The 27961-nt window shown below is 42.4% G+C and overlaps 1 non-coding gene and 2 pseudogenes across 1 annotated transcript; 2 read left to right on the top strand and 1 right to left on the bottom strand.

Moving 5' to 3' along the window:
• Positions 1-9872: 9872 nt before the first annotated feature.
• LOC140285236 (U2 spliceosomal RNA) lies at positions 9873-10049 on the top strand (annotated as a pseudogene).
• Positions 10050-14025: 3976 nt separating this feature from the next.
• On the top strand, positions 14026-14216 carry LOC140285213 (U2 spliceosomal RNA). The gene has a single exon (XR_011910349.1). It is a non-coding gene; the product is annotated as a U2 spliceosomal RNA (small nuclear RNA).
• An 11797-nt stretch (positions 14217-26013) lies between these two features.
• On the bottom strand, positions 26014-26190 carry LOC140285235 (U2 spliceosomal RNA; annotated as a pseudogene).
• Between the last annotated feature and the right edge of the window lie 1771 nt (positions 26191-27961).

Here is a 27961-nt window from a genome sequence, read left to right as displayed (position 1 = left end):
GGGTCTGGTTACAGGTCCCAATCCCAGGTTAGGAGGTCTGCCAAATAAAATTTCAAATGGGCTGAGATTCACTTGAGCTCTGATTCTCATTCTCATGTAGGTAAGCACAATAGGTAATGCTTTTGTCCATGGCAGACCTGTTTCTTCACAACATTTGGCTAACTTGGACTTTAATGTACCATTTTCTTTTTCCACAGCACCTCCACTCTGTGGATGATAAGCACAATGTGTGCGCAAGCTTATTCCCAGGAATTTACCAACCTCAGTCAATGCAGTGTTTACAAAATGTGTGCCATTATCACTGCTGATCTTCTCTGGAATGCCCCATCTAGGAATGATTTCTGTTTAGCAGTGCTTTAGTCACTGCATTACTGTTTGCATGTTTTGCAGGGAAAACTTCAACCCATTTACTAAACACGTCCACTATTACTAGTGCATATTTCTTTCCTTCAGCTGGTGTGAGTTCAACAAAATCCATCATCAAATGTTCAAAAGGTTTCTCTGGTGGAGGGTGTGCAACTTGCGATGTGTGTAATGCCTTTCCTACATTATGTGTGGCACAAACCATACATGACTGACAGTATTTTTGCGCATATGAACTGAACCCTTTTGTGAACCACTGAGCAGTGAGTGCATTCAGCATCCCTCCTTTTGACACATGGTTCAACCCATGTGTCAATTTTGAAAAATGAGGAAAAAAATGTTTAGGTAGACAGGGTTTACCCTCAGGTCCCATCCAAACACCATCCGTATGAGTTGCACCCACAGAGGACCAAATGCGTCCAGAGGACCAAATTTCATCTGCAGAGGCAAAAGTTTGCAAAGCATGGACATCTGTGAGGGAGTCTTCTGCCTGCAAAGAGAGGGAAGCAAAAACAGGAAAAAAATTAGCTGCTTGCTTAGCTGCAGCATCAGCTCTGGCATTACCACAAGCAACAGGATCGTCTGAGTTAGTGTGAGCCGCACACTTACAGACCGAGATTGCTGTAGGCAAATGGATCGCATCAAGAAGATCAGAAACCTGCTTGGAGTTCAGAATAGTTTTACCATCTGATTTAAGGAAATGCCTGTGTTTCCACAGCGCACCAAAGTCATGAACAACACCAAAAGCATATCTGGAATCTGTGTAAATAGTGACAGACTTACCAGCTGCCAACTTACAAGCTTCAGTAAGTGCAATAAGTTCAGTAGTTTGAGCGGAGAAATGTTTAGGAAGAGAACCAGACAACAAAGTGTCATGTGAAGAACATACTGCAAACCAAACACAGTTAGTACCTGTGGCTGGATCACGCAAAGCTGATCCATCTACAAAAAGAATCATGTCAGAGTTTGGAAGAGGAGTCTCTAAAAGATCAGGTCGGGGTGTACAAACTTGTTCCAAAACAGCTTCACAGTCATGAGGCTCCCCATCCTCAGGAGTCGGAAGCAAAGTAGCAGGATTCAGAACAGTACAACGTTTAACAGTGACATTTGGCATATCACGGAGCACAGAGGTGTATCTGAGCCAACAAGCAGTTGAAAGATGTGAAGTTTTCTGCTCGAGAAGAATAATGGCAACAGTATGAGGAACCAAAACAGTCAAATTAGCGTAGCCCACAATATCTTGGGAGGCCAGGACAGCTTTCTCTGCAGCTGCAACAGCACGAAGACAACCAGGCAGGCCTGCAGCCACAGAGTCCAGTTTTGCTGAGAAATGAGCCACTGGCCTTTGCCTGCCCCATGTTCCTGCATAAGAACAGATGTCATACAACCATGCTTCTCATCAACTGCCTGTATGAAAGGTTTATGAGGATCTGGAATGCCAAGTGTTGGTGCTGTTTGAAGAGCCAGCTTAAGCTGACTAAAGGCTGGAGCTGCATGTCAGAACTGCAGCTGCCTTTACCATGGATAAGAGCACCTAAGAGAGCTTCGAGAAAAGAGTAGTTAGGAATAAAGTTCCTGCAGTAAGATGTTATACCTAAGAATGACATAAGCTGTTTTTTAGTAACCGGTTTAGGAATGATCTGAACTGCAGCAACACGTTTAGGAGAAAGTGAGCGCCCATCCTTAGAAATCACATGACCCAAAAAGGTGACTTCGTCCTGTACAAACTGTAATTTAGAAAGGCTGGCTTTATGGCCATAAGAAGGAAGATGTTTCAACAGATTCACTGTCTTTTTCACACTGTTGTTTAGATGGACCACATAAAAGGATGTCATCCACATACTGCAAAAGAGCAGAGCCTGTGGTTGATTGAAGTTAATCCAGACTAGCTTTGAGGGCAGCATTGTAAATAGTGGGACTTTCACAGTACCCCTGGCATAACCGGGTAAAAGTCCAAGATCTCCCTTCAAACTAAAAAGCAAACCAAAATGGGCTATCAGGGTGCACTGGCGACAAGTCAACCACTGAGAAAAACTGTGCATCTGATGTAATTTGAGACAAAATAGTGTGTGGGTTGGGCACAGTAGGAGCATGTGGCTGAACTGCAGCATTCACCGCTTGGAGGTCCTGTACAAAACGCCATTCATCTGGCTGGCCAGCATCTTTAATCTTTTTAACAGGAAACAATGGAGTAAGCACAGGTGAATTTTCAAAAGGAACAATAACGCCTGTTTTCTGAAAAGATTGAAAAACAGGTTTAATCCCTTTAATTGCTTCAGGCTTAAAAGGGTACTGTTTTTTACATGGACAAAAGTCTGATTTAGGGGTGACAATTACTGGTTCACAGCCTTTTATCAACCCCACATCATATTTGCTCTTAGCCCAAAGATCATTGGGCACTTCAGCCAACATGGGTATCGAAGACAAATCTGTTTCAGATAAAAAACATGCTTCAAAATGTGATTCTGTGGTAGGAATTAAGTCCACAGTTCTTTGACAATGCATTGTACTCAAAAATGTTTTTTTGTATGCTGACAATCGTTCAGAAAACATCAAATTTGGATCAGCAGGTGAAACAGTCCACTCCATTTATTTCTGACATGTAGCAACAAACTCTCCCACACCTTGTCACTGCCAGTGTGTACGTTTGGCCAAGGAAATGTGAGGGCGAGTACCACAAACATTAAAAAAATCGAAGTGCTCTGGAGTGAGCGACACAGCCAATAAAGTAGGCGCACATATTTTTTCACTTCTTCTCATAGTCATTGTCAGGCCCCAAAGAAATGTGTGATGTGCAGTGCAAATCAGTAGGTTGCATGAAATCAGAAAGGGGTGAAACTAACACTTTTGCTTCTTCCACTAGTTGTTGTGAAAAAGGAGAGCTGGGAAGTTTCCACTCATAAGCATATGTAAGTGCCGATGAATCAAACTGCACTGCTGTGAAAACTTTGTCAGGCTGTAACATAACCTTAACACCCTCTGGTGTAGAAGTTAAAATAATGCCTAATTTACACATGAGATCACAGCCCATCAGGTTAATGGGACACAACTCTGATAACAAAAATTAGTGTTTGAAGGAGAGCTCATCGGGAGTGACAACACGCAATGGGCATTGTCATTTTCTCCTTCACAACCTGGCCTGAGGCAGACATAGAGTAAACGTGGTTTCCACTTAACTTTGGAGGACAATAAAACTCCCCTGACGTCACTACTGATGAACATAAGTTCCCATATTCTGAGAGAAATATCTTTGCTCTAGGACGGAAATAGCATGCAAAACTTTACTACGTGAATCACAGTCGGCAAGCGTTTCTTCACTACACAGAGCAGGAAAAATGTGTGAGTGTGTTTGTGCTATCACCCATTAGTGGAGGCTCCGCTGCTGCGTGACGTCCAGAACCTGCCTCCCACCCTCAGTCAGCCTTTTGCCCAATTTCATCACTTTTCAGCTGTGGACAGTCCTTCTTCCAGTGTCCAGTCTGGCCACAGTAAAAACAAATATTCGGATCATAGCTCTGATCCCACACGTCCACGTCTTCGACTTCGGCCTCGTCCTCTGTTTACACCAACTGCGTAATACATGGTCATGGCTGCCAAATGCAGCTCCTTTTCACACTTGTCCCTTTTGGTTGTCTTACGCGTCTCAATTTGGTTATGAGCATGGCGAGCATATCGGCGAACGTCAGCCAAACGAGGACCCTCACACCATCCCACGTAAATGTTCTTTACTTCAGTGGCGACATCTGGCATGAGGCCTTTAATTATTGCATTGCATGCAATACTCTCCCATGGTCCTGATTCATTACCCAAATCCCTTGGTCTCTGATGACCGCTGTGCTTGCTGACTTCCTCAAGGATGCGGTGTACAAAATCATCAGTCCCTTCACCAGGTTTCTGTTTGCAGGTGTAAATGTGGGACATATTGATTTTGGTTGGAAATTGAGTGGTGATGGCTTGACACAGTCTTTGGTTGGCTGCTTCATATTGAGCGTTATCATTATGTCCTCGTTCACTGTTGGTAGGTCGCAAATCCAGTTGTAGCATACTGGCCTCTATTTTGCAGAGGTCGGACGGTTTGAACTTTTTTGCCAATATGCGACGCAATTCAACCCCAGTCGGGCAGAATTGTGCGCAGAAATCTCGCAACTCGTCAGCAAAATGGGGTCCAGAAATCTCTGGATCTGGTAAGCATTGTTATGCTTCCATGATGTCAGTCTCAGTCCAGGGTCGATAAACCAGTAATGGTCCAGTGGGAACTGCAACTTTAACCATAGGCATGGTTTGAATCTGGTTTTGTTTTTTCTCACGTTTAGATCTCTGAAGTCCAGATTGTGGGTAAAGGATTTTTGTCACTTGCGTTAAAAGTTCTTGGGCAGGTACGCTGGAGAACCAAACGTCTTCCTTTTCCTCATCATCAGACCTATGTAGCTGATGTTGTGAGAATGATGGAATTTCTTCCCGAGGGAGGATGGAAGAAGTCCCTTCTTCCCGAGAGCCAGAGGCTTGTGGCAGGGCTGGCTGTTGTTGTTGCAGGCGTTGTGGAGGGCAGGAGTCCAGGTCTGGATCCGGCACAGCTAATACTAAATTATTATCATCATTCCGTCATGGCATTTGTTTAACATTTTCCTTTCTTTCTCTTAATACACTTTATTTTTTCCAAAATTCTATACCTTTCTTACTTCTTATTTAAACTTAATTTTCTTTTTTTTTGCTTCATCTCTTTCTCATATTTGCAAAACTTTTCTTCTAATTTTCTTATTTCTAACATACTAAAAGAACCTTCTGGTGGAAAACCTCTGGACCATATGTCTTTTTCATTTTATCATGCTTAGGTCCCCCGGTAGGGTCAAAAGTCTGAGACCTACTGTTTCCCATTCTCAGACTTGGAATGGGGAAATATATTCCTTCACTCAAAGGACGTCTCCAATGAGGACCTTAATCTGTACTCACACTTCTTCGGAGTACTTCACACTTCTTCGGACTGCTTCAAAAGTTTCACTTACCCATGAAATCTCTGTCTCACTAATGACACAACCGGGAAACCCTCTTTTATTCAAATAAAAACTAAAAAGCAGTCCTATCGTCTCAGACTATCATGTCTGTTTTATGAATTTAAGGGGCTAAAAAGTTTTGTTCTCGTTTTTCTATGATTAACCGAATGTATGTGAGAGTCCAAACAGACAGAAGGGTTACGGCCGAGCGCTGGACCTTCCTACCCGGCTGGGGTATATGTTCTTGTATGTTGTCTGACTGTTTGATTTGAATGTGTTGTGTAAGTGTCCTGTTGAATGTTACATGTTTGGGCTTTGACACGCTTCACTGTGGTTGTTAATTGTGTGGTGTGTCCTGATATGTTATATGTTTGGGCTGTGTGACATGCTTAATGCTTTTCAGTAGCAACCCACTTATTCATATATAGCAACTGACAACATAAGAAGACATACTTTGATAGTAGTTGTAGAAGTATCCTTATTGATAATAGATAAACTAATTCATAGTGATAGAACAGTAGATGAACAGGTGCCTGCACATGTCTCATGAAAATAAAATGGGTGTATGATTGCTGACAGCAGAGCAATACTGCCAAACTTATGAGGTCTTGTGGCAAACTTGATTCAGTGTCTTGACGTGTATACGCTGTTTCGCTGACTTGTCACAAGAAACAAAGTGTGTTTGATAAGATCCGACCATTTTATTACGGGAGGATCAGTATGTACGGATTCTGATGTGACTGATAAACCCATTCGTATCTTAAGCATAATCTAATACGTGAGACAACGCCCTGGCACACAATCAAAAAAAAAAAGAGAGAGAGCGGTTTTGTGTCCCCACAGTCCATAATGTAGAAAAGAGAGAAAAAAGCCTTTCTGATTTGGTGTGTGTGCTCACAGTGCAGAGTGTAGAGAAAAGAGAGAAAAGAAAGCCGTTTTGGTGTCACAGGTGTTGTGACTTACACACACACATTTCTGAATTGAGAAAGGAAATTATTTTAGAGAAAGCACTAGAGTTTAGATCCCACATTTGTTGATAGGCATTCATTTAATTTTTCTTTTAATCAGTTTTAAAGTGAATACTAACTGAGAAATGAAAAAGGTGAAGAGTTTAGAAGCTTGGTTCAAGAGCAAAACTTGGTTTATGATCAGCTGAGTCTCTAAACAGAACAGCAAAGGGCTTCATCGAACATTTAAAAAAGATTCAGATTGTTAGAATATCCAGAATTTATAGGAATGGTGGTGATTACTCTTATTTTCTAGAATGGAAATAACTGCACCATGTCTGTTTTATGAATTTAAGGGGCTAAAAAGTTTTGTTCTCGTTTTTCTATGATTAACCGAATGTATGTGAGAGTCCAAACAGACAGAAGGGTTACGGCCGAGCGCTGGACCTTCCAAAAAAGATGAGACAGGCTGGACCTGTGCCATACTAGTTAAGACCTGCCTGTGGATAACAGGTTCATTAAACTCACACACGTTCGCACACATACACCCATTCACACACACATTCTTGAACTTGCTGCAAGATTAAACATTTGCATTAACTGACTCCAGCAACTCTGAGTCTCATTGAGAGACTTTTCTCAACAATTGGGTCCTCAAACCAGATCTCAACGTTTTTTCCGCTTTCCAGGGTCGGAGCTGAAACCGTGCACGGGGGAGTCCAGTACTCCTAATGAAAGACCCCCTGCTGAATTGCGGTAATTAGGGGCAAGTGTCCACTGAAAGGGGGAAACAGGGACAAGATCGTACTTTTGAATCAATGGCCAGAAGCCATTGGCAGTGCAGGCATCAACAATAATGGTGTTATTTCACCCATTAACACTTAAGGTACCTCATGCAGTGGCTGTGATATGGTTACTTAACAAAATATCTTTACCAGACATCTCTCCTACATAACAGTTCTTCTTTCACAGCCACACCTTGTTGTCGAGAGATGTGCTACACTTAATCCATCCACACTGCTACCTACCCCACAGATGGAAAGCCTCATGATTGCATGTCAGAAATAACCACAAGTGTTTTACCCAGGCCAGACTTAACTGATATACGTTATGAAAATGCAGAAATAACTATATTTATTCAACAGGTCAAGCAAAAAACCCTGATGGCACAAATGCTACAGGATTTGCAGTAGTAACAGAAACTGAAGTTTTCTTAAAACAACCACTACCAAAAAATTACTCTGTTCAAGCAGTCGAATTGGTAGCTTTAACTGAAGCTTGTAAATTAAATAACAAAAAGGTTGTTAACGTTTACACTGACAGTCAGTATGCCTTCTCAACTGTACATGTGTTAACACAGCATTGGAAAAACAGGTATGTTGACATCCACAGCTAAATGTATAAACTACAAATATTTTAGCATTATTAGATGTTATTCAATTGCCATCTACAATAGACTCGTATGAATGACCGGAAGGAAAACCATACTGCCAAAGAATTTGTTTAAATATGCTGCAGTATTGAGCCACGGACCATGTCATGTCTCAACAGGAGGGATGGAAGCAATAATGAACAAGGTTTTTACAGCATATGGTTTTACTAATTATTGAATTTTTTTTTTTAGAATAAATAAATGAATAAAGTTTTGTCTAGCAGGTCAAATATGTGCAAAATACATTCCACAGGGCAATCTAAGACCAAAACGAAGATAATTCCCTAAGCCAGTGTATCTTTTTCAACATATTTGTTTGTATTTCATTATTTCATTATTGTGTAGATTTCATTGAACTAAATTAATGTTAAGGGAAACGATTCTGCTCAGTGACAACAGAGGTTTTTACCAAATGGTCTGAAATATTTCCATGTGCACAAGCAGATGCACTCTCAGTAGCAAAATCACGCGTAAAATAACTCATTTCTAGATTTGAAATTCCTGAAAAGATCTTCAGTGATAATTTGACACACTTTGTAAACTATGTCATCTCACTGATGGCAAAGAACTTAAAATAGATCTTAGAAACCACTGTGATATAGAAGGTTTCGCTAACACATTGGAATTGTTTTACTATTTACATATGCATGTGCAGTGAAGAATTGCTTGCTGCTGATAAATGCAAAGAAGAACAGCTTACACATAGATGCTCAAATATAGGCTGCTGAATGCAATGAAGACCTGCTTATCCAGTAAAGTTCAATGTCAATGTGTAATATTCAATTAGGATTTGCAAAACAGTGAAGTTAAACAATGAATGGGTCCATAGTCGGTATGAGAAGACTACAGGAATATTTACCTGGGTGTACGTTCAAACAGAGATGAGAAAATTGCGATAAATTATTGTTTGTTAGTATGTATATGAATGTTATGTGTATAAACTGTGTTGAGTTGTAGTTACTCAGTAGTGTCTCAGTGAAACAACCGACGGGGGAAGCCTTGCGGTGACAACAAAAGCAGTGTTTTACTGATCAGTCAAGTTGCTCCAGTGTACTCCATACAAACTGGTTGGCTACTGAAGGGATAGAAAATGGGGAATACTTGTTTTAAAGCAAACAAGGAATTAGATGGGAAAAATACATGTTTTAACGGGACCCAGACAATATTAAATACTCAGACAGATGGGAGAAGAAGTGTAGTTTTGTAGGAAATCACAAAATTATTACATAAAATTAGTGAAATCAATTGAAGAATGCCTTTCTGAAGAGCTGTTTACCACAGATGAGCAGCTTTGCGACCAAGCACATTGTAGATCGCTTTACTGCCAAAATGATCTAGTTTAATGGATTGGTTTAGACATGCATAACAGCATTTTAAGAACAAAGAGAGAAACAAAAAGGGACAACGCTTCATGGTGGAAGGTGATGTATAAATAACTGTGTATATGATGAAGGAGAGACCATTTGAGCAGCACAGCCATTTCGCAGCACAGGGACAGCAGTCCAAGTTAAAGGATCTCCCACGTGGTATCACCTGTCACACTGTGTCAAGGCATCAAAAGAAGAAAAAATCACCAAACTCAAGGACAAAGAGACGAAGACTCCGGTGAACGAAGAGAGAGGACTTACAAACCAGAAATACAAAAGGATGCTCGATATCAAGATCCAGAAGAAGAGGCTAACAATGCCACGAACACTTACGATGCTGGGAATGATGCCAGCAATGAACAGAGAAGAAGATTCAGTGTCATCAATCTGCAACACGTGCCTCTAATGAGGGGGTGAATATAGAATCCTCAACGATTACAACGTCTCTGGGAACTGTGACAACAACAAGGTTTAAACCATTTTGATATATATTGTAACCTATTGGCTAAGGAATAGTGCTGAAAATGAGGTAAATCTAATCCACCACTGTCCTTGGTCTTCTGTAGGGTTTTTAAACTAATACGTGGTGGTTTGTTTTTCCACAGAAATTTGGAGATGCATGAATCTAGTGACTTAAACCATGTAGCAGATGGTTTTATGGGGATCATTGAGAACAAATAGTTAACTTTTGGTAGTATCATCATTTTAATGGTTGTAACTCTCCCCATAAGTGATATAGGTAAGGACTTCCAACGAGAGAGATCGTCCTCTACTCTCTTTACTAATTGCACATAATCCATCTGTACTTATCAGTTTAATATGTGATATGTCTATGCAAGGACTACATATTAAATGGATTTTTATCAATAGGAGTTGAAAAAGGAGCTTGCTCCGTTCACTCCAAGCATCGACCCGGTACTGCAGTGCCGCTGGGAACGGTGCGCTCTCCTCTGCTCTTGTGAAAAAGCTAACAGCGGTGCAGGATGGAAGTTTCTTTTAGTCTGCTGAGAAAAGAGAGTGAATGCGAAGTAGACTTTAACACGGCTCTGGGAGCGAGCCGAGTGCGGGCTAACCAGGAGAAATGCTTGAAAGAAACGCGACACCGAATGAGCGGTCAGAACAAAGCCTCAATACGGTGTTCCTGTGGTGTTTTTATAAAATGCGGTGAAAATAAAGGTGTGAATGCCCCATAGAAAACTAAAAGGTGGAGCGGAAGGAAGTGTTCGGCTGCAAGAAGGTGTGAATGTCCGACTATATTTGGTGAAAAGCAGGTGAAGCAAGGTCTGAATGCCCAACCTTACATCATCAAAAGCGAGATCAGAGGTTTTTGGCTGCAAGAAGGCCATAGTTTGCCAAAAGCGGGTAAGGTGCGAATGACCGACTAAATATCAACAAAAGTGGGGGCGGAGGTCTTCGGATGCAAGTGGGTGTGAATATCCCACCATACAAGTATGGTGGAGAGGAAGCTGTGAATGGCCGACCATAGTTTGCAAAAAGCGGGTGAGAAAAGGTGCGAATGTCCAACCATACATGATCGAAACAGGGTGTTTGGCTGCGACAAGGTGTGAATGTCCACCCATAATTAATGAAAAGCGGGCAACAAGTAGGTTCCAATGCCATACCATACATCATCAAAAGCAGGAGTGGATGTGTTCGGCTACAAGAAGGTTTGAATGTCCGAGCATAGTTTGTAAAAAGCGGGTAAGAAAAGGTTCGAATGCCCGAACATACACCATCAAAAGAGGGAGCGGAGGTGTTCCGCTTTAAGACGGTGTGAATGTCCGACCATAGTTGGTAAAAAGTGGGTATGAAAAGGTGCGAATGCCCAAATTCGGCTGCAAAAAACTGTGTTCGGCTGCAAAAAGGTGTGAATGTTCGACTAAAGTTTGTAAAAAGCGGGTAAGACAAGGTGCGAATGCCTGACAATGTATGATCAAAAGCGGGAGCGGAGGTGTTCAGCTGCAAGAAGGTCTAAATGTCCATAATTAATTGCTAGAAAACATGAAAGAAAATTTTCGAAAATCAATCCGCACATGATCATAAGTGGGAGAGGAGGTGTTCAGCTGCAAGAAGGTGTGAATATCCTACCATAATTGCTGAAAAATGTGTTAGAAACGGTAAGAATCCCGGACCATACCTCATCAAAAGCTAGAGAGGTGGTGTTCGGCTACAAGTAGGTGTGAATGTCTGACTAAAGTTCAAATATATTAACAAAAGCGGGAGGAGAGGTCTTCGGATGAGTGGTTGAGAATTTCCAACCATAATCTATAAAATGCGGTGAAAAAAAAGGTGTGATAGAAACCTAAAAGGTGGAGCGGAAGTGTTCGGCTGCAAGAAGGTGTGAATGTCCATCTATAGTTGGTGAAAAGCAGGAAAAGCAAGGTCTGAATGCCCAATCTTACATCATCAAAAGCGAGATCAGAGGTGTTTGGCGGCAAGAAAACGGGTAAGGTGTGAATGACCGACTAAATATCAACAAAAGTGGGGGCGGAGATCTTCGGATGCAAGTGGGTGTGAATATCCCACCATACAAGTATGGTGGAGAGGAAGCTGTGAATGGCCGACCATAGTTTGCAAAAAGCGGGTGAGAAAAGGTGCGAATGTCCAACCATACATGATCAAAACAGGGAGCGGAGGTGTTTGGCTGTGACAAGGTGTGAATGTCCACCCATAATTAATGAAAAGCGGGCAACAAGTAGGTTCGAATGCCCAACCATACATCAACAAAAGCAGGAGTAGATGTGTTTGGCTACAAGAAGGTTTGAATGTCCGAGCATAGTTTGTAAAAAGCGGGTAAGAAAAGGTGCGAATGCCCGACAAAGTATGATCAAAAGAGGGAGTGGAGGTTTTCGGCTACAAGAAGGTTTGAATGTACGACCATAGTTTGTAAAAAGCGGGTAAGAAAAGGTGCGAATGCCCGAACATACACCATCAAAAGAGGGAGCGGAGGTGTTACACTTGAAAGACGGTGTGAATGTCCGACCATAGTTGGTAAAAAGTGGGTAAGAAAAGGTTCGAATGCCCGAATATATACCATCAAAAGCGGAAGCGGAGGTGTTCGGCTGCAAGAAGGTGTGAACGTCCGACCAAAGTTTGTAAAAAGCAGTTAAGAAAAGGTTCGAATATCCAACCAAACATAATCAAAAGTGGGAGCAGAGCTGTTCGACTGCAAGTAGGTGTGAATATCCACCCATAATTCCTGAAAAATGGGTAAGAAAAGGTGCGCATGCCCAACCATACATCATCAAAAGAAGAAGTGGATGCGTTCTGCTACAAGAAGGTTTGAATGTCCAACCATAGTTTGTAAAAAGCGGGTAAGAAAAAGTTCGAATGCCCGAACATACACCATCAAAAGAGGGAGCGGAGGTGTTCCGCTGTAAGATGCTGCGAATGTCCGACCATAGTTGGTAAAAAGCGGGTAAGAAAAGGTTAAAAAACCGGACTGTACACAATCAATAGCGGGAGCGGAGTTGTTCGGCTACAAGAAGGTGTGAAAGTCCGACCATGGTTTGTAAAAAGCGGGTAAGACAAGGTGCGAATGCCCGACAATGTATGATCAAAAGAGGGAGCGGAGTTGTTCGGCTGCAAGGTCTGAATTTCCAACCATAATTTGTAAACACCGTTGAAGAAAAGGCTCGAAAGCCCGACTATACACCATCAAAAGCGGGAGCGGAGGTGTTCAGCTGCAAGAAGGTCTGAATGTCCACCAATAATTACTGAAAAATGGGTAAGAAAAGGTGTGAATGCCCAACTATACATCATCACAAGCAGAAGTGGATGTGTTCGGCCACAAGAAGGTTTAAATGTCCGACCATAGTTTGTAAAAGGCGGGTAAGAAAAGGTTCGAATGCCCGAACATACACAATCAAAAGAGGGAGCGGAGGTGTTTCACTGCAAGAAGGTGTGAATGTCCGAGCATAGTTTGTAAAAAGTGGGTAAGAAAAGGTTCGAATGCCAGAACATACACCATCAAAAGAGGGAGCGGAGGTGTTCCGCTGTAAGAAGGTGTGAATGTCCGACCATAGCTGGTAAAAAGCGGGTAAGAAAAGGCTAAAATACCCAACTCTACACAATCAATAGCGGGAGCGGAGTTGTTCAGCTACAAGAAGGTATGAAAGTCCAACCATGGTTTGTAAAAAGCGGGTAAGAGAAGGTTCAAATACTGAAAAATGTGTTAGAAAAGGTAAGAATGCCGGACCATATATCATCAAAAGCGGGAGAGGTTGTGTTCGGCTGCAAGAAGGTGTGAATGTCCAGCCATAATTACTCACAAACGGGTAAGAAAAGGTACTATTGCCAGACCATATATGATCAAAACAGGGAGCGGAGGTGGTTCAGCTGCAAGAAGGTTTGAATGTCCGACTAAAGTTTGTAAAAAGCGGGTAAGACAAGGTGTGAATGCCCGACAATGTATGATCAAAAGAGGTGCGGAGGTTTTCAGCTGCAAGAAGGTCTGAATATCCACCCATAATTACTGAAAAATGGGTAAGAAAAGGTGCGAAAGCCCAACCGCACATGATCATAAGTGGATGAGAAGGTGTTCGACTGCAAGTAGGTGTGAATGTAAGATCATAATTTGTAAAAAGCGGGTAAGAAAAGGTAAGAATGCCCAACCATAAATTATCAAAAGTGGCAGCAGAGTTTTGGCTGGTATTTATCAATGTCTAGATAGATTTCAACAAAAAACAACGTTGTACTTTGCAGTAAAAGAAAGTGCAAATCAAAAGTTTTAGGAATCCGAGAATAAGCTTATTTTCATGAGTTCTGCACGATTTCGGATTTTATGTATAAAATGAATTTCTTCACGCAAACTAAGTTAACACTGCTTTGTCCTTCATATGTACCCATTTCTACATATATTTCAAGCATAAACTTCCTCATATTACCCTGAATGAGAAAGAGCCACACTTGTGATTAAGCCATACCTCCCTTTTGAGGAGTTCTGCATGATTCAAGTGTAGTATCTGTTCTTATCAGTTTAATGTCTGATGTGTCCTCTATGCGAGGACTACATATTAAATGGATTTGTATCAATAGGAGTTGAAAAAGGAGCTTGCTCCGTTCACTCCAAGCATCGACCCGGTACTGTAGTGCCCCTGGGAACGGTGCGCTCTCCTCTGCTCTTGTGAAAAAGCAAACAGCGGTGCAGGATGGAAGTTTCAGGGAGCCCAAGATGAAACTTTCTTTTAGTCTGCTGAGAAAAGAGAGTGAATGCGAAGTAGACTTTAACACGGCTCTGGGAGCGAGCCGAGTGCGGGCTAACCAGGCGAATTGCTTGAACGAAACGCGACACCGAATGAGCGGTCAGAACAAAGCCTCAATACGGTGTTCCTGTGGTGTTTTTATAAAATGTGGTGAAAAAAAAGGTGTGAATGCCCCATAGAAAACTAAAAGGTGGAGCGGAAGTGTTCGGCTGCAAGAAGGTGTGAATGTCCGACTATATTTGGTGAAAAGCAGGTGAAGCAAGGTCTGAATGCCCAACCTTACATCATCAAAAGCGAGATCAGAGGTTTTTGGCTGCAAGAAGGCCATAGTTTGCCAAAAGTGGGTAAGGTGCGAATGACCGACTAAATATCAACAAAAGTGGGGGCGGAGGTCTTCGGATGCAAGTGGGTGTGAATATCCCACCATAGAAGTATGGTGGAGAGGAAGCTGTGAATGGCCGACCATAGTTTGCAAAAAGCGGGTGAGAAAAGGTGCGAATGTCCAACCATACATGATCAAAACAGGGAGCGGAGGTGTTTGGCTGCGACAAGGTGTGAATGTCCACCCATAATTAATGAAAAGCGGGCAACAAGTAGGTTCGAATGCCCAACCATACATCATCAAAAGCAGGAGTGGATGTGTTCGGCTACAAGAAGGTTTGAATGTCCGAGCATAGTTTGTAAAAAGCTGGTAAGAAAAGGTTCGAATGCCTGAACATACATCATCAAAAGCAGGACTGGATGTGTTCGGCTACAAGAAGGTTTGAATGTCCGACCATAGTTGGTAAAAAGTGGGTATGAAAAGGTTCGAATGCCCAAGTTCGGCTGAAAAAAACTGTGTTCGGCTGCAAAAAGGTGTGAATGATTGACTAAAGTTTGTAAGACAAGGTTCGAATGCCTGACAATGTATGATCAAAAGCGGGAGCGGAGGTGTTCAGCTGCAAGAAGGTCTAAATGTCCATCATTAATTGCTAGAAAACATGAAAGAAAATTTTCGAAAATCAATCTGCACATGATCATAAGTGGGAGAGGAGGTGTTCAGCTGCAAGAAGGTGTGAATGTCCTACCATAATTGCTGAAAAATGTGTTAGAAACGGTGCCAATGCCCAACCATACATCATCAAAAGAAGAAGTGGATGTGTTCTGCTACGAGAAGGTTTGAATGTCCGACCATAGTTTGCAAAAAGCGGGTAAGAAAAAGTTCGAATGCCCGAACATACACCATCAAAAGAGGGAGCGGAGGTGTTCCGCTGTAAGATGCTGCGAATGTCCGACCATAGTTGGTAAAAAGCGGGTAAGAAAAGGTTAAAAAACCGGACTGTACACAATCAATAGCGGGAGCGGAGTTGTTCGGCTACAAGAAGGTCTGAATGTCCATTAATAATTTCTAGAAAACATGAAAAAAAATTTTCGAATATCCAACCGCACCTGATCATAAGTGGGAGAGGAGGTGTTCAGCTGCAAGAAGGTGTGAATGTCCACCCATAATTCCTCAAAAATGGGTAAAAAAAAAAGGTGCGAATGCCCAACCATACATCATCAAAAGCAGGACTGGATGTGTTCGGCTACAAGAAGGTGTGAATGTCCGACCATAGTTGGTAAAAAGTGGGTATGAAAAGGTGCGAATGCCCAAATTCGGCTGCAAAAAACTGTGTTCGGCTGCAAAAAGGTGTGAATGTTCGACTAAAGTTTGTAAAAAGCGGGTAAGACAAGGTGCGAATGCCTGACAATGTATGATCAAAAGCGGGAGCGGAGGTGTTCAGCTGCAAGAAAGTCTAATTGTCCATTATTAATTGCTAGAAAACATGAAAGAAAATTTTCGAAAATCAATCCGCACATGATCATAAGTTGGAGAGGAGGTGTTCAGCTGCAAGAAGGTGTGAATATCCTACCATAATTGCTGAAAAATGTGTTAGAAACGGTAAGAATCCCGGACCATACCTCATCAAAAGCCAGAGAGGTGGTGTTCGGCTACAAGTAGGTGTGAATGTCTGACTAAAGTTCAAATATATTAACAAAAGCGGGAGGAGAGGTCTTCGGATGAGTGGTTGAGAATTTCCAACCATAATCTATAAAATGCGGTGAAAAAAAAGGTGTGATAGAAACCTAAAAGGTGGAGCGGAAGTGTTCGGCTGCAAGAAGGTGTGAATGTCCATCTATAGTTGGTGAAAAGCAGGAAAAGCAAGGTCTGAATGCCCAATCTTACATCATCAAAAGCGAGATCAGAGGTGTTTGGCGGCAAGAAAGCGGGTAAGGTGTGAATGACCGACTAAATATCAACAAAAGTGGGGGCGGAGATCTTCGGATGCAAGTGGGTGTGAATATCCCACCATACAAGTATGGTGGAGAGGAAGCTGTGAATGGCCGACCATAGTTTGCAAAAAGCGGGTGAGAAAAAGTGCGAATGTCCAACCATACATGATCAAAACAGGGAGCGGAGGTGTTTGGCTGCGACAAGGTGTGAATGTCCACCCATAATTAATGAAAAGCGGGCAACAAGTAGGTTCGAATGCCCAACCATACATCATCAAAAGCGAGATCAGAGGTGTTTGGCGGCAAGAAAACGGGTAAGGTGTGAATGACCGACTAAATATCAACAAAAGTGGGGGCGGAGATCTTCGGATGCAAGTGGGTGTGAATATCCCACCATACAAGTATGGTGGAGAGGAAGCTGTGAATGGCCGACCATAGTTTGCAAAAAGCGGGTGAGAAAAGGTGCGAATGTCCAACCATACAAAACAGGGAGCGGAGGTGTTTGGCTGCGACAAGGTGTGAATGTCCACCCATAATTAATGAAAAGCGGGCAACAAGTAGGTTCGAATGCCCAACCATACATCAACAAAAGCAGGAGTGGATGTGTTTGGCTACAAGAAGGTTTGAATGTCCGAGCATAGTTTGTAAAAAGCGGGTAAGAAAAGGTGCGAATGCCCGACAAAGTATGATCAAAAGAGGGAGTGGAGGTTTTCGGCTACAAGAAGGTTTGAATGTCCGAGCATAGTTTGTAAAAAGCTGGTAAGAAAAGGTGCGAATGCCTGAACATACATCATCAAAAGCAGGACTGGATGTGTTCGGCTACAAGAAGGTTTGAATGTCCGACCATAGTTGGTAAAAAGTGGGTATGAAAAGGTTCGAATGCCCAACTTCGGCTGAAAAAAACTGTGTTCGGCTGCAAAAAGGTGTGAATGTTTGACTAAAGTTTGTAAGACAAGGTTCGAATGCCTGACAATGTATGATCAAAAGCGGGAGCGGAGGTGTTCAGCTGCAAGAAGGTCTAAATGTCCATCATTAATTGCTAGAAAACATGAAAGAAAATTTTCGAAAATCAATCTGCACATGATCATAAGTGGGAGAGGAGGTGTTCAGCTGCAAGAAGGTGTGAATATCCTACCATAATTGCTGAAAAATGTGTTAGAAACGGTAAGAATGCCGGACCATACATCATCAAAAGCTAGAGAGGTGGTGTTCGGCTGCAAGTAGGTGTGAATGTCTGACTAAAGTTCAAATATATTAATAAAAGCGGGAGGAGAGGTCTTCGGATGAGTGGTTGAGAATTTCCAACCATAATCTATAAAATGCGGTGAAAAAAAAGGTGTGATAGAAACCTAAAAGGTGGAGCGGAAGTGTTCGGCTGCAAGAAGGTGTGAATGTCCGTCTATAGTTGGTGAAAAGCAGGAAAAGCAAGGTCTGAATGCCCAATCTTACATCATCAAAAGCGAGATCAGAGGTGTTTGGCTGCAAGAAAACGGGTGAGGTGTGAATGACCGACTAAATATCAACAAAAGTGGGGGCGGAGGTCTTCGAATGCAAGTGGGTGTGAATATCCCACCATACAAGTATGGTGGAGAGGAAGCTGTGAATGTCCGACCATGGTTTGTAAAACGCGGGTAAGACAAGGTGCGAATGTCCGACAATGTATGATCAAAAGAGGGAGCGGAGGTGTTCGGCTGCAAGGTCTGAATTTCCAACCATAATTTGTAAACACCGTTGAAGAAAAGCCTCGAAAGCCCGACTATACACCATCAAAAGCGGGAGCATAGAGGTGTTCAGCTGCAAGAAGGTCTGAATGTCCACCAATAATTACTGAAAAATGGGTAAGAAGAGGTGTGAATGCCCAACTATACATCATCAAAAGCAGAAGTGGATGTGTTCGGCCACAAGAAGGTTTGAATGTCCGACCATAGTTTGTAAAAGGCGGGTAAGAAAAGGTTTGAATGCCCGAACATACACAATCAAAAGAGGGAGCGGAGGTGTTTCGCTGCAAGAAGGTGTGAATGTCCGAGCATAGTTTGTAAAAAGCGGGTAAGAAAATGTTCGAATGCCCGAACATACACCATCAAAAGAGGGAGCGGAGGTGTTCCGCTGTAAGAAGGTGTGAATGTCCAACCATAATTGATAAAAAGCGGGTAAGAAAAGGTTAAAATACCCGACTCTACACAATCAATAGCGGGAGCGGAGTTGTTCGGCTAAAAGAAGGTGTGAAAGTCCGACCATGGTTTGTAAAAAGCGGGTAAGAAAAGGTTCGAATGCAAAAATATACACCATCAAAAGCGGAAGCCGAGGTGTTCGGCTGCAAGTAGGTCTGAATGTCCACCCATAATTAATGAAAAGCGGGCAACAAGTAGGTTCGAATGCCCAACCATACATCAACAAAAGCAGGAGTGGATGTGTTTGGCTACAAGAAGGTTTGAATGTCCGAGCATAGTTTGCAAAAAGCGGGTAAGAAAAGGTGCGAATGCCCGACAATGTATGATCAAAAGAGGGAGTGGAGGTTTTCGGCTACAAGAAGGTTTGAATGTCCAACCATAGTTTGTAAAAAGCGGGTAAGAAAAGGTGCGAATGCCCGAAAATACACCATCCAAAGAGGGAGCGGAGGTGTTCCGCTGTAAGATGGTGCGAATGTCCGACCATAGTTGGTAAAAAGCGGGTAAGAAAAGGTTCGAATGCCCGAATATATACCATCAAAAGCGGAAACGGAGGTGTTCGGCTGCAAGAAGGTGTGAACGTCCGACCAAAGTTTGTAAAAAGCAGTTAAGAAAAGGTTCGAATATCCAACCAAACATAATCAAAAGTGGGAGCAGAGCTGTTCGACTGCAAGTAGGTGTGAATGTCCACCCATAATTCCTGAAAAATGGGTAAGAAAAGGTGCGAATGCCCAACCATACATCATCAAAAGAAGAAGTGGATGTGTTCTGCTACAAGAAGGTTTGAATGTCCGACCATAGTTTGTAAAAAGTGGGTAAGAAAAAGTTCGAATGCCCGAACATACACCATCAAAAGAGGGAGCGGAGGTGTTCCGCTGTAAGACGGTGTGAAAGTCCGACCATAATTGGTAAAAAGCGGGTAAGAAAAGGTTAGAATACCCGACTCTACACAATCAATAGCGGGAGCGGAGTTGTTCGGCTACAAGAAGGTGTGAAAGTCCGACCATGGTTTGTAAAACGCGGGTAAGACAAGGTGCGAATGCCCGACAATGTATGATCAAAAGAGGGAGCGGAGGTGTTCGGCTGCAAGGTCTGAATTTCCAACCAATAATTACTGAAAAATGGGTAAGAAAAGGTGTGAATAACCAACTATACATCATAAAAAGCAGAAGTGGATGTGTTCGGCTGCAAGAAGGTGTGAATGTCCGAGCATAGTTTGTAAAAAGTGGGTAAGAAAAGGTTCGAATGCCAAAATATACACCATCAAAAACGGAAGCCGAGGTGTTCAGCTGCAAGTAGGTGTGAATGTCAGATCATAATTTGCAAAAAGCTGATGAGAAAGGTGTGAATGACCGACAATAATTACTGAAAAATGTGTTAGAAAAGGTAAGAATGCTGGACTATTCATCATCAAAAGCAGAGAAGAGGTGTTCGGATGCAAGAAGCTGTGAATGTCCAGCCATAATTACTCAAAAACGGGTAAGAAAAGGTAGTATTGCCAGACCATAAATGATCAAAACAGGGAGCGGAGGTGTTCCGCTGTAAGAAGGTGTGAATGTCCGACCATAATTGGTAAAAAGCGGGTAAGAAAAGGTTAAAATACCCGACTGTACACAATCAATAGCGGGAGCGGAGTTGTTTGGCTACTAAAAGGTGTGAAAGTCCGACCATACATCCTCAAAAGCAGAACTGGATGTGTTCGGCTACAAGAAGGTTTGAATGTCCAACCATAGTTTGTAAAAAGCGGGTAAGAAAAGGTGCGAATGCCCGAAAATACACCATCAAAAGAGGGAGCGGAGGTGTTCCGCCATAAGAAGGTGTGAATGTCCGACCGTAGTTGGTAAAAAGCGGGTAAGAAAAGGTTCGAATGGCCAACCAAACATCATCAAAAGCAGGACTGGATGTGTTCGGCTACAAGGTTTGAATGTCCGAGCATAGTTTGTTAAAAGCGGGTAAGAAAAGGTGCGAATGCCCGAACATACACCATCAAAAGAGGGAGCGGAGGTGTTCCGCCATAAGAAGGTGTGAATGTCCGACCGTAGTTGGTAAAAAGCGGGTAAGAAAAGGTTAAAATGGCCGTCTGTACACAATCAATAGCGGGAAGGGATGTGTTCGGCTACAAGAAGGTGTGAAAGTCCGACCATGTTTTGTAAAAAGCGGTTAAGAAAAGGTGTGAATGCCCGACAATGTATGATCAAAAGAGGGAGCGGAGGTTTTCGGCTGCAAGAAGGTCTGAATGTCCAACCATAATTTGTAAAAACCGGGGAAGAAAAGGCTCGGAAGCCCGACTATACACCATCAAAAGCGGGAGCAGAGGTGTTCAGCTGCAAGAAGGTCTCAATGTCCATCAATAATTGCTAAAAAACATGAAAGAAAATTTTCGAATATCAAATCGCACATGATCATATGCGGGAGAGGAGGTGTTCAGCTGCAAGAAGGTGTGAATGTCCACCCATAATTCCTGAAAAATGGGTAAAAAAAGGTGCGAATGCCCAACCATACATCATCAAAAGCAGGTGTGAATGTCAGATCATAATTTGCAAAAACCTGATGAGAAATGGTGAGAATGTCCGACTATACACCATCAAATGCGGGAGCGGAGGTGTTCGGCTGTGAGTAGGTGTGAATGTCCGACCATACTTGCTGAAAAATATGACAAAGCAGTTTTCACTTGGTTTGAGTGAAGGATTTCCTAAAGGTTTAGTGTTGTTCTTTGGTATACTGCAAAGTAATACTTTCTATTTTGTTGAAACCGATTAAGTTAAAACTGCTTTGTCCTTCATATTTATCCATGTCATAATAGCTTTAAACAAAAAAGAACGTTGTACTTTGCAGGATAGGAAAGAACAACACTAAACCTTTAGGAATCCGAGAATAATCTTCTTTTCACGAGTTCTACACAATTTCGGATTTTGATATAAAATGAATTCCTTCACTCAAACCAAGTTAAAACTGCTTTGTCCTTCATATTTATTCATGTCTAAATAGCTTTAAACAAAAAAGAACGTTGTACTTTGCAGGATAGGAAAGAACAACTCTAAACCTTTTCAGGAATCCGAGAATAAGCTTCTTTTCACCAGTTCTACACAATTTTGGATTTTGATATAAAATGAATTCCTTCACTCAAACCAAGTTAAAACTGCTTTGTCCTTCATATTTATCCATGTCTGAATGGGTTTCAACAAAATAGAAAGTATTACTTTGCAGTATACCAAAGAACAACACTAAACCTTTAGGAATCCGAGAATAAGCTTCTTTTCACCAGTTCTACACAATTTTGGATTTTGATATAAAATGAATTCCTTCACTCAAACCAAGTTAAAACTGCTTTGTCCTTCATATTTATCCATGTCTGAATCGGTTTCAACAAAATAGAAAGTATTACTTTGCAGTATACCAAAGAACAACACTAAACCTTTAGGAATCCGAGAATAAACTTATTTCCACGAGTTCTACACAATTTCGGATTTTGATATAAAATGAATTCCTTCACTCAAACCAAGTGAAAACTGCTTTGTCATATTTTTCAGCAAGTATGGTCGGACATTCACACCTACTCACAGCCGAACACCTCCGCTCCCGCATTTGATGGTGTATAGTCGGGCATTCTCACCATTTCTCATCAGGTTTTTGCAAATTATGATCTGACATTCACACCTGCTTTTGATGTTGTATGGTTGGGCATTCGCACCTTTTTTTTTACCCATTTTTGAGGAATTATGGGTGGACATTAACACCTTCTTGCAGCTGAACACCTCCTCTCCCACTTATGATCATGTGCGGTTGGATATTCGAACATTTTTTTTCATGTTTTCTAGCAATTATTGATGGACATTGAGACCTTCTTGCAGCTGAACACCTCCGCTCCCGCTTTTGATGGTGTATAGTGGGGCTTCCGAGCCTTCTTCTCCCGCTTTTGATGATGAATGGTCCGGCATTCTTACCTTTTCTAACACATTTTTCAGCAATTATTGTTGGTCATTCACACCTTTCTCATCAGCTTTTTACAAATTATGATCTGACATTCACACCTACTTGCAGCCGAACACCTCGGCTTCCGCTTTTGATGGTGTATATTTTGGCATTCGAACCTTTTCTTACCCGCTTTTTACAAACCATGGTCGGACTTTCATACCTTCTTTTAGCCGAACAACTCCGCTCCCGCTATTGATTGTGTAGAGTTGGGTATTTTAGCCTTTTCTTACCCGCTTTTTACCAACTATGGTCGGACATTCACACCTTCTTACAGCGGAACACCTCCGCTCCCTCTTTTCATGGTGTATGTTCTGGCATTCGAACCTTTTCTTACCCACTTTTTACAAACTATGCTCGGACATTCACACCTTCTTGCAGTGAAACACCTCCGCTCCCTCTTTTGATTGTGTATGTTCGGGCATTCGAACCTTTTCTTACCCGCCTTTTTCAAACTATGGTCGGACATTCAAACCTTCTTGTGGCCGAACACATCCACTTCTGCTTGTGATGATGTATAGTTGGGCATTCACACCTTTTCTTACCCATTTTTCAGTAATTATTGGTGGACATTCAGACCTTCTTGCAGCTGAACACCTCCGCTCCCGCTTTTGATGGTGTATAGTCGGGCTTTCGAGCCTTTTCTTCAACGGTGTTTACAAATTATGGTTGGAAATTCAGACCTTGCATTCGAAACACTCCGCTCCCTCTTTTGATCATACATTGTCGGGCATTCGCACCTTGTCTTACCCGCTTTTTACAAACCATGGTCGGACTTTCACACCTTCTTGTAGCCGAACAACTCCGCTCCCGCTATTGATTGTGTACAGTCCGGTTTTTTAACCTTTTCTTACCCGCTTTTTACCAACTATGGTCGGACATTCGCAGCATCTTACAGCGGAACACCTCCGCTCCCTCTTTTGATGGTGTATGTTCGGGCATTCGAACTTTTTCTTACCCGCTTTTTACAAACTATGCTCGGACATTCAAACCTTCTTGTAGCAGAACACATCCACTTCTTCTTTTGATGATGTATGGTTGGGCATTCGCACCTTTTCTTACCCATTTTTCAGGAATTATGGGTGGATATTCACACCTACTTGCAGTCGAACAGCTCTGCTCCCACTTTTGATTATGTTTGGTTGGATATTCGAACCTTTTCTTAACTGCTTTTTACAAACTTTGGTCGGACGTTCAAACCTTCTTGCAGCCGAACACCTCCGCTTCCGCTTTTGATGGTATATATTCGGGCATTCGAACCTTTTCTTACCCACTTTTTACCAACTATGGTCGGACATTCACACCGTCTTTCAAGTGTAACACCTCCGCTCCCTCTTTTGATGGTGTATGTTCGGGCATTCGCACCTTTTCTTACCCGCTTTTTACAAACTATGGTCGTACATTCAAACCTTGTAGCCGAAAACCTCCACTCCCTCTTTTGATCATACTTTGTCGGGCATTCGCACCTTTTCTTACCCGCTTTTTACAAACTATGCTCGGACATTCAAACCTTCTTGTAGCCGAACACATCCACTCCTGCTTTTGTTGATGTATGGTTGGGCATTCGAACCTACTTGTTGCCCGCTTTTCATTAATTATGGGTGGACATTCACACCTTGTCACAGCCAAACACCTCCGCTCCCTGTTTTGATCATGTATGGTTGGACATTCGCACCTTTTCTCACCCGCTTTTTGCAAACTATGGTCGGCCATTCACAGCTTCCTCTCCACCATACTTGTATGGTGGGATATTCACACCCACTTGCATCCGAAGATCTCCGCCCCCACTTTTGTTGATATTTAGTCGGTCATTCACACCTTACCCGTTTTCTTGCCGCCAAACACCTCTGATCTCGCTTTTGATGATGTAAGATTGGGCATTCAGACCTTGCTTTTCCTGCTTTTCACCAACTATAGATGGACATTCACACCTTCTTGCAGCCGAACACTTCCGCTCCACCTTTTAGGTTTCTATCACACCTTTTTTTTCACCGCATTTTATAGATTATGGTTGGAAATTCTCAACCACTCATCCGAAGACCTCTCCTCCCGCTTTTGTTAATATATTTGAACTTTAGTCAGACATTCACACCTACTTGTAGCCGAACACCACCTCTCTAGCTTTTGATGAGGTATGGTCCGGGATTCTTACCGTTTCTAACACATTTTTCAGCAATTATGGTAGGATATTCACACCTTCTTGCAGCTTAACACCTCCTCTCCCACTTATGATCATGTGCGGATTGATTTTCGAAAATTTTCTTTCATGTTTTCTAGCAATTAATTATGGACATTTAGACCTTCTTGCAGCTGAACACCTCCGCTCCCGCTTTTGATCATACATTGTCAGGCATTCGCACCTTGTCTTACCCGCTTTTTACAAACTTTAGTCGAACATTCACACCTTTTTGCAGCCGAACACAGTTTTTTGCAGCCGAATTTGGGCATTCGCACCTTTTCATACCCACTTTTTACCAACTATGGTCGGACATTCACACCGTCTTACAGCGGAACACCTCCGCTCCCTCTTTTGATGGTGTATGTTCGGGCATTCGAACCTTTTCTTACCCGCTTTTTACAAACTATGCTCGGACATTCAAACCTTCTTGTAGCCGAACACATCCACTCCTGCTTTTGATGATGTATGGTATGGCATTCGAACCTACTTGTTGCCCGCTTTTCATTAATTATGGGTGGACATTCACACCTTGTCGCAGCCAAACACCCTGTTTCGATCATGTATGGTTGGACATTCGCACCTTTTCTCACCCGCTTTTTGCAAACTATGGTCGGCCATTCACAGCTTCCTCTCCACCATACTTGTATGGTGGGATATTCACACCCACTTGCATCCGAAGACCTCCGCCCCCACTTTTGTTGATATTTAGTCGGTCATTCGCACCTTACCCGCTTTTGGCAAACTATGGCCTTCTTGCAGCCAAAAACCTCTGATCTCGCTTTTGATGATGTAAGGTTGGGCATTCAGACCTTGCTTCACCTGCTTTTCACCAAATATAGTCGGACATTCACACCTTCTTGCAGCCGAACACTTCCGCTCCACCTTTTAGTTTTCTATGGGGCATTCACACCTTTATTTTCACCGCATTTTATAAAAACACCACAGGAACACCGTATTGAGGCTTTGTTCTGACCGCTCATTCGGTGTCGCGTTTCTTTCAAGCATTTCTCCTGGTTAGCCCGCACTCGGCTCGCTCCCAGAGCCGTGTTAAAGTCTACTTCGCATTCACTCTCTTTTCTCAGCAGACTAAAAGAAACTTCCATCCTGCACCGCTGTTAGCTTTTTCACAAGAGCAGAGGAGAGCGCACCGTTCCCAGCGGCACTGCAGTACCGGGTCGATGCTTGGAGTGAACGGAGCAAGCTCCTTTTTCAACTCCTATTGATAAAAATCCATTTAATATGTAGTCCTTGCATAGACATATCACATATTAAACTGATAAGTACAGATGGATTATGTGCAATTAGTAAAGAGAGTAGAGGACGATCTCTCTCGTTGGAAGTCCTTACCTATATCACTTATGGGGAGAGTTACAACCATTAAAATGATGATACTACCAAAAGTTAACTATTTGTTCTCAATGATCCCCATAAAACCATCTGCTACATGGTTTAAGTCACTAGATTCATGCATCTCCAAATTTCTGTGGAAAAACAAACCACCACGTATTAGTTTAAAAACCCTACAGAAGACCAAGGACAGTGGTGGATTAGATTTACCTCATTTTCAGCACTATTCCTTAGCCAATAGGTTACAATATATATCAAAATGGTTTAAACCTTGTTGTTGTCACAGTTCCCAGAGACGTTGTAATCGTTGAGGATTCTATATTCACCCCCTCATTAGAGGCACGTGTTGCAGATTGATGACACTGAATCTTCTTCTCTGTTCATTGCTGGCATCATTCCCAGCATCGTAAGTGTTCGTGGCATTGTTAGCCTCTTCTTCTGGATCTTGATATCGAGCATCCTTTTGTATTTCTGGTTTGTAAGTCCTCTCTCTTCGTTCACCGGAGTCTTCGTCTCTTTGTCCTTGAGTTTGGTGATTTTTTCTTCTTTTGATGCCTTGACACAGTGTGACAGGTGATACCACATGGGAGATCTTTTAACTTGGACTGCTGTCCCTGTGCTGCGAAATGGCTGTGCTGCTCAAATGGTCTCTCCTTCATCATATACACAGTTATTTATACATCACCTTCCACCATGAAGCGTTGTCCCTTTTTGTTTCTCTCTTTGTTCTTAAAATGCTGTTATAAATGTCTAAACCAATCCATTAAACTAGATAATTATTGTCGGTCATTCACACCTTTCTCATCAGCTTTTTGCAAATTATGATCTGACATTCACACCTACTTGCAGCCGAACACCTCGGCTTCCGTTTTTGATGGTGTATATTTTGGCATTCGAACCTTTTCTTACCCACTTTTTACAAACTATGCTCGGACATTCACACCTTCTTGCAGCGAAACCCCTCCGCTCCCTCTTTTGATTGTGTATGTTCGGGCATTCGAACCTTTTCTTACCCGCTTTTTACAAACTATGGTCGGACATTCAAACCTTCTTGTGGCCGAACACATCCACTTCTGCTTTTGATGATGTATAGTTGGGCATTCACACCTTTTCTTACCCATTTTTCAGTAATTATTGGTGGACATTCAGACCTTCTTGCAGCTGAACCCCTCTGCTCCCGCTTTTGATGGTGTATAGTCGGGCTTTCGAGGCTTTTCTTCAACGGTGTTTACAAATTATGGTTGGAAATTCAGACCTTGCAGCCGAACACCTCCGCTCCCTCTTTTGATCATACATTGTCGGGCATTCGCACCTTGTCTTACCCGCGTTTTACAAACCATGGTCGGACTTTCACACCTTCTTGTAGCCGAACAACTCCGCTCCCGCTATTGATTGTGTACAGTCGGGTATTTTAACCTTTTCTTACCCGCTTTTTACCAATTATGGTCGGACTTTCACACCGTCTTACAGCGGAACACCTCCGCTCCCTCTTTTGATGGTGTATGTTCGGGCATTCGAACTTTTTCTTACCCACTTTTTACAAACTATGGTCGGACATTCAAACCTTCTTGTAGCAGAACACATCCACTTCTTCTTTTGATGATGTATGGTTGGGCATTCGCACCTTTTCTTACCCATTTTTCAGGAATTATGGGTGGACATTCACACCTATTTGCAGTCGAACAGCTCTGCTCCCACTTTTGATTATGTTTGGTTGGATATTCGAACCTTTTCTTAA

Source organism: Leuresthes tenuis, unplaced genomic scaffold (assembly GCF_036924035.1).
Source record: "Leuresthes tenuis unplaced genomic scaffold, fLeuTen1.0.hap1 SCAF_34, whole genome shotgun sequence".
NCBI classification, from domain to species: domain Eukaryota; kingdom Metazoa; phylum Chordata; class Actinopteri; order Atheriniformes; family Atherinopsidae; genus Leuresthes; species Leuresthes tenuis.
Note: the sequence above shows the minus strand (reverse complement) of the source record. Positions and strands in the feature narration are given on the sequence as shown.